Source organism: Diceros bicornis, unplaced genomic scaffold, assembly GCF_020826845.1.
Source record: "Diceros bicornis minor isolate mBicDic1 unplaced genomic scaffold, mDicBic1.mat.cur scaffold_111_ctg1, whole genome shotgun sequence".
NCBI classification, from domain to species: Eukaryota; Metazoa; Chordata; class Mammalia; order Perissodactyla; family Rhinocerotidae; genus Diceros; species Diceros bicornis.
This window is the reverse complement of record NW_026691037.1, coordinates 190,200-201,075: the sequence shown is the minus strand read 5'-3', so window position 1 is coordinate 201,075 and position 10,876 is coordinate 190,200. Positions and strand designations below refer to the sequence as shown.

Genomic DNA, 10,876 nt, shown 5'->3' with positions numbered 1-10,876 from the left:
TGCTGTGATGAAGTTGGCAACAGCCTGTTTTCCTCCTCTTTTTTTTTGGAATGGAAATCATCGTAGGACTGAATTCTCTTTGCTGAGGTCGGAGGACAGCTCTGCTCTCAGTCGGCTGTCTCGGTCCTTTCTGGCTGGGGAAGGATCTGACGTCTCCTTCCCCCGCTTCCTCCTCTCCCTCCCCTGCCAGAGATCTCCTTTGTTTATTCGTGGATGGCTTGTAGGTGACTCTCCAGTGTTGTGCTGAAATCTTGAAAGGTGGGAATGCTGTGTCTTGGTCCGTGATTTCTGCCCCAAACCCGTTACTTAAAAAATCATAGTGTATATTCCATTACCTTTTTTTTTTTTTAATGGAATCTCCGCAAGTGCAACCTGGATAAATATTATTTAAATTTTATCATTCCAGTGTCGGCTCACCTGTGAAAGTACACGTTTATTTTGATCTGTACAGTTTTTGCGAAGATTGTATGATACTTTTATTCTTCTGTTCTTATGTGAGTATTTTCAAAACTTTGCCTCATTCAAGTGTATGAAGTTCTTGGTGATATGAATTAGTGTTTGATTAAAGGTAACCTTTTCCCCCCTTACTTGGTTTGACAAAGTATCTAATAAGACTCCGTTTTCTATTCTTGGAATGTATGTATATGTTATATATTACCGTTTTTCTTTAGTTAGCTAGTTATCCATAATGTGTATATATGTATCTACACAGCTGCAGTTAGTCTAAAAGTTTTATTACTCAGCAGATATTCTGATTTCTTCTGTCAAAAATAAGCACTGGTGTGCTGTAAATTCTAGTAAGTAGTCAGGAATGTAGTTAATGGAAGCCTAGGTATTTCTGATTGGCCTAGGTAGATTTGTATAAGTTCTAAATAGACTTATCTTTTTCTCTACAGGAAGTTTTCTTATTTTCTTAATATGTTTTCTTTAGGTGAATCAAAAAGGGTCCCAGGAAACCTGTGAATGTTGAAGAAAATTCGTCTGTGAATTTTTGGTATTCGAGGAGGAGTCAGTATTTATATTCATCTTTTAAACTGGGAAGATTTATGTTTTATTTTAAAACTTCTTGATATTTACAATGAATGGACACAGTGATGAAGAAAGTGTTAGAAACAGTAGTGGAGAATCAAGGTAAGCACTTTATTATCAAGTATTTATTATGAAGAGAATGGAAAACTTGTGTGACTCTTTTTAGTTTTCTTAGTAGATGGCAGTTTTCAGGTTCAAATTCTTCCTCTTAGGTATCCAAACAGTAAAAAGTTTCTAATATAAAGAGCTTTGTTGATAATACAGGTTTTAATTATTTTTTTCCTTTGAGATACACAAAGAAGAATTTAAGTATAGAAGTTTGGGTTACTTAAATCTCCTTGGAGGTATATATTGTTTGGGTTAATAACTGAAGCTAGAACAAGTAGGAAAAGAGATTTAAATTGATTTGACTGTTAGTGCACTCTCTAAATAAAGGCAATAAGAATTTCTTTCCTCATCTTTTTCTGGCATTTTATCTTCTACCTGTGCTGTCCAATATAGTAGCCACTAGCCACATGTGGCTGTTTAAATGTAAATTAATTAAAATTACACAGTATTCAAAATTCAGTTATTCAATCACACTAGACACATTTCAAATGCTGAATAGTCCCATGTGGCTAGTGGCTACCATGATGGACGGTGCAGATAGAAAACATTACTATCACTACAAAAAGTTCTTTTGGACAATGCTGATCTGGATATTTGTTAAAGTATTGTTGCAACTCTTTTTTCCTCCTATTTTCTTTAATTTGAGTTTTAATTATATATGAGTGAGTTAAGAGTTCTTACTTGGGCCATGTCTTTTTAAGGAAGATATAGTTTATGGGAATAAGCCATATTAAGCTATTTTAATGTGAAAGAAGCCTCTTCAAATACAAAGATTCTTTAAATTCTTCTGTAGCCCCCAAATTTTGAGTTATCTGCATATTAATAATAAAGTCCATGTAGTTATATATACTTATTGTATGTAGAGATCAGGAATATGGACATTGGAGTGAGACTGCCTGGTTACTTATCCTGGTTCTACTTCTGGTTAGCTCTGTGAATTAGGACAAACTATTTAACCTCTGGGGCCAGCCCCATGGCCTAGTGGTTAAGTTTGGTGTGCTCTGCTTCAGTGGCCCGGGTTCAGTTCCTGGGCACCGACCTACATCACTCATTGGTGGCCATGCTGTGGCGGTGACCCACATACAAAATAGAGGAAGACTGGCACAGATGTTAGCTCAGGGTGAATCTTCCTCAAGCCAAAGAGGAAGATTGGCAACACATCTTAGCTCAGGGCCAATCTTCCTCAGCAAAAAAAAAAAAAAAAAGAGAGAGAGAAAAAGAAAAAATTAACCTCTGAGGCTTTGATTTTTGCAGTTTTGAAATGGGGATTACGGTATTATTTATCTTATTTGAAGTTGAGGATTAAGTGAGATGCTACATCTCAAGGTCTTAATATAGTTCCTGATATAATGAGCACTCAATATTTGCTTATTATGATTAGCATTATGTTTTATGTAACATAGGGTACTAGATAACTAAAACATTAATTATAGTGATAGAGAAATGTGATGGACAAGAAACAGGAAAGTTTTGGCAGTTAGGAGGGTTTCAGAAAAAATGTTGGGGTAGAAAATGAAGCAGTGGTATATGTATTTGACCTGAGACTTGGGATTTTCTGGTCATTCTAGGAATACTTGAGTTTATCAGCTTTCACAGGTGCACTGTTTGGGTAACAAGAACATCATAGAGAAGAAGGAGTAGTTACAGAAAGCAGCATGATTTAGCAGAACACGTGTTGGTCTGGAGTTACAAAACCTGAGTTGACACCATCTAACTAGTTCTCTGAATGATTTCTCAACTGTAAAGTAATTGAGTTGAACTAAATGATTTTGAAGTTTCATCCTATCACTTTTACAATGTGTAATAAAATTTTAGATAACAGAGTTTCTGGTGATTCTAGTCAAACTCTGTTATCTAAAACTTTATGAATCACCAGAGTTGAGAGGTAAATTAGAAGACTTTTGAATCTCAGGTTTGATTCAGATCTCTACAGGTGTATTGACTATAGTAAGTGAATTGGAGAGTCACACTGTCCCGCATTGTCTTATTCATTAGTGAACAGTGAAATGGTTGATAGGTAGAAATACCTAGAGGAGACACAGGAACAAAACTACCTGGAAAATAGGAAGTAAGCCTCTTGAGAGTAAATCCTCTTGTTGAGTATGCGGAGAGATCGCGTGCTGTTATGTTCTGACCGCTTACCTCTTCGAGTAATCTTTTATATATTTTACTGCCATATCTAAAGCAAAGGTGAGTAGTAAGTCAAATTAGATGGTATAGTTGAAAAAAGTTAAACCCTGTGAAAGCAAATTTACTTACAGGAGTCTTTTATAATGCATACTCATTTAAAATAATTGCAAAGCATATTCTGTAATTATTCTGAGTCATCATTTCTACCATACAAGGTATGTGCTTCTGAGAAGTATGATTGTCGAGTTATCTAATTCTTTCAACTGCCTTGGTGTTTGTTTATCAGGAGGAGGAAGACCTGCTTCTATTTTGCTTTCATTTTCTTCCTTACTGCTGTTATGCTATCCTTTTCCTTTGCTCTACTGTCATTGTTACTAACCCTGAGACCCCCTCCCCAAAGCTTTTATAACAGGGCAGTACAGAGAAGGGAGATTGTGCCTAGTTAGTTAAAAGGGTGAGGAGGTGAACTTTGCAGACATAGGGATTTTCTTGCAAACAACAAAAGTTTCAGTAACTATGAATGTTAATATAGAGTGATGAGAAGAGAAATATGCTCTCCTTTTAAAATTAATATACACTGTAAATAGTTTTTAAAGTAAAATTTGATTTTTATTGGCTAGAATTTTTAAATGTATTTTTGCTGTAGCGTTTCTTTTTTCCTTTATGAAAATGAAGCTTATGAAATGAAATAGACTTAAGAAGTCATTTAGCATTTTTGGTTGGTATAATTAGCTTTCTACTAAAAAAAATGGTTTTTTGATTCTTTCCATGTAGAAAGCTCTCTATAACCATTGACTGAAGGGAAGAAGAATACATAGGAAAATGTGTCTTGGGCTGTGCTATAACGGACAGTTTTGAAACTTTTTTATTAAGAAATCTGGGTCAGGATGCACCTGTACGTCAGTTTCAACTCAGCACAAAGTTTATTATGTAACTGAAGTTAAGCTTTCTGAAGATACTATTGGAAGATTTCAGAGCATCAGTTCCTCACTGTGTGGATGTGTTGTTATTTGCAACCAAATTTTTCAAATCCTGGGTAGATATTTTTTATTTTAAAATTATCTTGAATGATGATTTACTCCAGGACTAGATTTATGGGTAAAGACCAGAAATATATTATCATATTTTGCTCATTTTTGGATGATTGATACATGCTTAATACTCAGAAGAATTTCTCTGCTTGCCTGTAGATTAAATTTTTAATAATATGTTTGTCCATGTAAATTTGAGAATTTATTTGAATGACTTTAATTAGTCTCTATCTATTATGCTCTTGAAAAATTCTTACAGGGTGAGGAAGGTTGTTAGTGATGTGCTGTAATGGTCTCAACCATTTAGAATTAATCTCTAGCTGGCAATGGAGCTTTGTGGACTGTAACACTTCAATTGCCTTGGCTTATAGAAAATATTTTAATTATCATTTTATGGTTCAAGAATCTTTGGATCTCAACTTGTAAAGTGTTCTGGGTAGGCAGTGAATAGGGACTATGATCACTGGAAATGTTCTCAATGAAAACCTCCTTTTTAGAAATTCAGAGTTTTAAAGGCTTTTTAGAGGCTTTGAGAAGCCCTAGAGCCTCAATGACCTGTGACATTTAAGGAAAACCGATTCAGAGTTAATTTGAACACAGGGCACGGTTTGCACCATGGATCTGTTAGTGTCCTGTTGAATTCTACTATGGTATACTGTGTTTGGAAACATTGTATTTATGTATACACATACCAGAAAGATTTCTTGCCATCAAAATCAGTTAGTTTCTTTCACTAAATAAATTTGAACAGTTTTTAAAGTCAATACCAGTTAAAATGGTGTTTGCTGAGCTTATTTTGCAGTTATCTCAGAGTTTTAAAAAAAATGTCATTTTTTAAATTTCCAAAGTTTGTGTTAAGAAACATTTTAAGGAGGATGGGAAAGTGTGAAATCACAAAGCCAGAATGGCTAGAAATCATTGAGTTAAGGAAACTGGTTTTTAAAATTTTCTGTGATGTCATTAATTGCAGGAAAGTATGACTCTTTTACATCTCATTTTTGTTATTCCCTATTTCTCAGTTCAGTATGTGCTTTCTTCATCTTTTCCTGTTTTTTCTCTCAAATATCCTGTATATGCTACTAAATCTAAGATCATCTAAGATCGCTTCTTATCCTTTGAAAACTCAATAAATCGTTAAGCAGGAGCCTTAATAATAGGATACTCTGTTTCCAAGCAGAATTTACCTAATTAAAATTTTCACATAATTTCCTAGGATTGTGGTTAATCTAGGTTACTGTAAAGTATTTAGGCTTTTTTAACTGATAAGGCTAAGAGAATTGTATATGACTTGACTTTGCAAGACATTACTTTTATCTACATAGGTATGAGATAATGTGGGGGCAAACATTAATGTGTAGTTACCCCTTTTTTATACAGTAGCCTCCCCTCATCCACGGGGGATGTGTTACAAGACCCCAAGTGGATGCCTGAAACTGCGGATAATACAGAACCCTGTATATACTATATTCTTTCCTATGCATTCATACCTGTGATAAAGTCTAATTTATAAATTAGGCACAGTAAGAGATTAACAACAACAATAATAAAATAGAACCATTATAACCATATACTGTAAAAATAGTTCTGTGAATGTGGTCTCTCTCTCTCTCAAGATACCTTATTGTACTGTACTCACCCTTCCTCTTGTGAGGATGTGAGATGATACAATGCCTACATGTTGAGATGAAGTGAGGTGAATGATCTAGGCATTGTGATGTAGCGCTAGGTTAATATTGACCTTCTGACAATACATGAGGAGGATCATTGAGCCATGATGATGTTGATGGTTGGATGTCATAAGCAGATGATGTCCATGGTTGTTAGAACACAAGCACTGTGATACTGCGATAGTCAATCTGATAACTGAGATAGCTACTAAGTGACTAATGGGCAGGTAGCTTATGCAGCGTGGATACGCTGGACAAAGGGATGATTCACGTCCCAGGTGGGATGGAGCGAGATTTCATCATGCTACTCAGAACAGCACGAAATTTAAAACTTACGAAGTTGGGAATTTTCTATTTAATATTTTCAGACCACAGTTGACTGCAGGTAACTGAAACTGTGGAAGGCAAAACTGCATATAAGCGGGGAAGACTGTACTGTTGAAATAGTTGCTTATTTAAGATCTTGACGACTGGTGGGTTACATATGATATAGTTGGGTTTAAAAATAAGAGTATTTTTTGTGATGAAGAGATAAAGAATAGATGGAGAAAACTTTTTTGTATTTTTTTAAGGAAAATTTAAAAACATGCAGAAATAGAAAAGTTGCAGCCCAAATTTCGGTCCTTGGACCAGCAGCATTGGCGTCACTTGGGAGCTTGTTCAAAATGTAAAACCTTGGCCCCTACCCCAGACCTTCTGAATCAGAATCTTCATTTTAACAAGATTCTCCAGTAATTCGTATTCATATGAAATTCATACGCATATATATGAAGCGGTTCATTCAGCACCTTGCCGCTTTTTTTGTTACTGATGTTGTTATACATCGTTTTTATTTTCTGGGAACTCCCAAAGAACAGTGTCATAGGCCCTGCCATCAAGAGGCTGGGTACATTTCATTGCTCTAGAAACAATAATGCAACCAATAATCATTGAGCTCTTAACTCTGACTGAGCCAGGCATGGTGCATTATGTGAATGTATCACAGTTCATCCTCACAAAACTCCTGTGATGTTCACAGTATTATGAGTCCCATTCTCTAGAAGGAGAAACCAGATTTATAACCATTAAAAAAAATAAAATAAAAAAAAAGCTATTGGGGCCAGCCTGGTGGTGTAGTGGTTAAGTTCACATGCTGTCCTTCCGCGGCCCAGGGTTCGCAGGTTCGGATCCTGGGCGCAGACGTATGCACCACTTATCAAGCCGTGCTGTGGCAAGTGTCCCACAGAAAATGGAGGAAGATGGGCACAGATGTTAGCCCAGGGCCAGTCTTCCTCAGCAAAAAGAGGAGGATTGGCAGCAGATGTTAGCTCAGGGCTAATCTTTCTCACCAAAAAATAAATAAATTTCAAACTTCACTTGGATTTCATTGACTTTTCCATTAATGCTCTCTTTCTATTCCAGGATTCAACCCAGGGTACCATGTTATGTTTAACTGTCAGCTCTCTCCAGTGTCCTCTGTTCTGTGAGAGTTTCTTAGCCTTTGTTTGATTTCCTTAACAGTCATCAGAAGTACTGGCTAGGTGTCCTGTAGAATGTCCCCCAGTTTGGATTAGTCTGATATTTTTGTTAGGATCAACTAGGGTTATCAGTTTTTAGCACGAATATCACAGAGATGAAGTGTTCTTCCAGTCACATCGTATGGGGAGCATAATATCCACGTGACATTACTGTTGATGATAACGTCCATCACTTGGCCAAGGTAGTATTTGCCAGGTTTCTCCGCTGTAAAGTTACTGTTTGTTTTTCCCTTTCCGTGCTGTATTCTTTGGAAGCAAGTGACTGTGTCTGGCTCACTCTCAAGGGGGTGGAGGGAGTGGAAATTAAGTTCATCTCCTGCTGGGAGGGAGTGTCTACATATATTATAATGGAATTCTTCTGTAGAGAAGTCATTTCTCCCCCGTTTAGTCACTCATTCATTTATATAAGCATGGACTTATGTATATGTATTTTATACTTTGGGCTATAATCCAATGAATTTATTTTGTTGCTCAAATTGTTCTAGCCTTGCCCATTGTGAGCTTTCTGTCGAGTTGGCTTCTGTGTCCTTTTGACACATTCCCATTCTTTTGCCCTCGAGTCACTCATTTCTCCAAAGAGCTCTGGTCCCTTTTATTGGAGAAAAGGGTATTAGAAAGCAGATTTGGGTGCGGGGTATGCTCATTCCTACTCAGGTGTCACTACTTCTAGGCCCTCTCAGCAGACAAAGCAGACAGAGCTAGTAACATATGTATATATAGTAAACCACGTATATCGGCATATCTGTAGTTCTTTCTGTGTCTGTCCATCTGTATACATATTAAGGTAAACTTGAGTTTGTACTGATGTCTCCAGCTATAATCCTGAACTACAGGATTCATCCTAACCTTCCTTTCTTGCTCCTTTATAATTTCTATCTCCAACAGAGAAACCTGGTTCCCACCATCCTCTACCTACCATCCATACTCTTCACCCTCAGCATATGGGTAAAGCAGTTGCAGAATTTCTAGGCTATTCTCACAGAAGAAACAAATTTACCAACTAGAATACAGTGTTTACATACAGTGTACAGTTCCTATTATATTTAGCCTTACAGTTTCTAGTCAAAACACCCGTTTTCCAAAGTTACTCAAGTTAGCTTCTGCCCCCCAACCCCCTTCAGTATGGTGATATCATAAATTTATAATAATGTTAGATTCATTTGTCACAGTTTGCATTCCATCCTGGGATACTCAGTCACATGGGTTGATTTTTTTTTAAACTTGCACGTATTACATACACTCTGTGCTACACAGTTTTGTGGGCTTTGACAAATGCATAGAATCATTTATTCTCCGCCACAGTACTGTCAGAATGATTCCGTCATCTAAAAGTTCCCCTGTGTGTCCCAGATTTATGGAATCAAAATTTTCATTGTAACAATATTCCCAGGAGATTTGTATGCATATTAAATTCATATGCATATATATGAAGCTATTCACCTGGAGTCATTCAGTATCTTGCCAGGCGCACACCAATGCACCACTTACCAAGCCATGCAGTGGCAGGCATCCCGTGTGAAGTAAAGGAAAGATGGGCATGGATGTTAGCCCAGGGCCAATCTTCCCCAGCAAAAAGAGGAGGATTGGCAAGGGATGTTACCTCAGGGCTAATCTTCCTCACAAAATAAAAAAAAAAAAAACCAGTATGGAGATTCCCCCCAAAATTAAAAATAGTAGTACCATATGATCCAGCAATTGCACTTCTGGATATTCATCTGAAGAAAACACAAACACTAATTTGAAAAGATATATGTATCCTATGTTAATTGAAACATTATTTACAATAGCCAAGATATGGAAGCAACCTAAGTGTCCATCGATAGACGGACACTTCTATATACCATAAAGAAGTTGGGGGGGATATATATATATATATATATATATATATATATATATATATACATACACACACACACACACACACAAGGAATATCACTCAGCCATAAAAAAGAATGAAATCGTGCCATTTGCAACAATATGGATAGACCTAGAGGTATTATGCTAGGTGAAATAAGTTAGAGGAAGACAAATACTGTATGATTTCACTCATATGTGGAATCTAAAAAACAAAACAAATGAACAAACAAAACAAAACAGAAACAGACTCATAGATACAGAGAACTGGTGGTTACCAGAGGGGAGGGAAGTGGGGGATTGGGCAAAATAGGTGAAGGGGATTAAGAGGTGCAAACTTCTAGCTATAAAATAAATAAGTCACGGGGATATAAATATACAGCATAGGGAATATAGTCAATAATATTGTAAAATTTTCTATGGTGACAGATGGTTACTAGACTTACTGTGGTGATCATTTCATAATGTATATAAATGTCGAATCACTGTGTTGTACATCCGAGACTAACATAATAATGTATGTCAACTATGCTTCAATAAAAAACCAAAAAACAAAGTTGATAGGCACTATAGATGTCATCTGACTGATCTGTTTTCTTGATGCCAGTACCACACACTGCCACCAATGAATAAAACACTTACAATCAGACTCAGAGAAATACACATTGTAGAAAGCAGGAACATGGAATCCTATGTTGCCATGACAACAAGAAGATAATTCCATTTCAAAAGGATCACCAGCTCCTGTATGAAAAATAAACTTCTCTTCCAAGCAAGGTTTTTTAAATGTTGCATGCAGGAAGGAAAGTATTGAACATCTCACTCCAAATAACTGATTACATCCTTTGGTACCATCAGTACCAACTACAACCAATATGAAAAAGCCACTTTGCTTTCTCCAGGTGTCCCTAAAATGTGAGTGCCAGCAACAGAATGAAACTTCCAGATAGCATATCATTCCCTCTGCCAGGGAATAAAGTAGCTTTTCCTTGAATAGTAACAATCATGCAATCTCAGCAATCTCCTCAAAATGAAATGTTTTGATCTAATAAACTAACCTTATGAATAAACTCATATCCCAGAAGTCTTGCTGTTTTAAATAAATACACCCTTAAAAATTACATGACACTGATGTTCTTTGAGGCTATGTGATAGTAATATTATAGATATAGATTACTTTAGAATTACAAGTAACCCTACAGATCATTCAGTCCAAATTCTTCACATTTTGGATTAGAAAATTGAGACTCAGAGATGCTTAGTGACTCAATCAATGCCGCAAGATGAATTAATACTATTTTGTACTATTATACTGTTTTTGTACTACTGCAGCATTGATACTATGTTTATACTGTGCAGTGTTTTCTATTAAAAATAATCAAAGTACCCACACTTCCAGCAATTACTTACATGAGCAATACTGTAATCTCTAAGGATACTTTAAAATATTTTGCCAATATTATACTTCAGCATGTAGAAGTAACTTCTAATGTAATCTTTTTAACTGTAAGGAGTTAACGAAAGAATAAACTGATGTGTT

The 10,876-nt window shown here is 36.1% G+C and overlaps 1 long non-coding RNA gene across 2 annotated transcripts in view; it reads left to right on the top strand.

Moving 5' to 3' along the window:
• Positions 1–510: 510 nt before the first annotated feature.
• The window catches only part of LOC131402476 (uncharacterized), a 33,938-nt gene continuing 23,572 nt past the window's right edge, over positions 511–10,876 (top strand). For both annotated transcript variants that reach the window (XR_009218697.1, XR_009218696.1), the window contains exons 1-2: positions 511–636; positions 932–1,131. This is a non-coding gene — a long non-coding RNA (uncharacterized LOC131402476). The remainder of the gene's footprint in view (positions 637–931; positions 1,132–10,876) is intronic.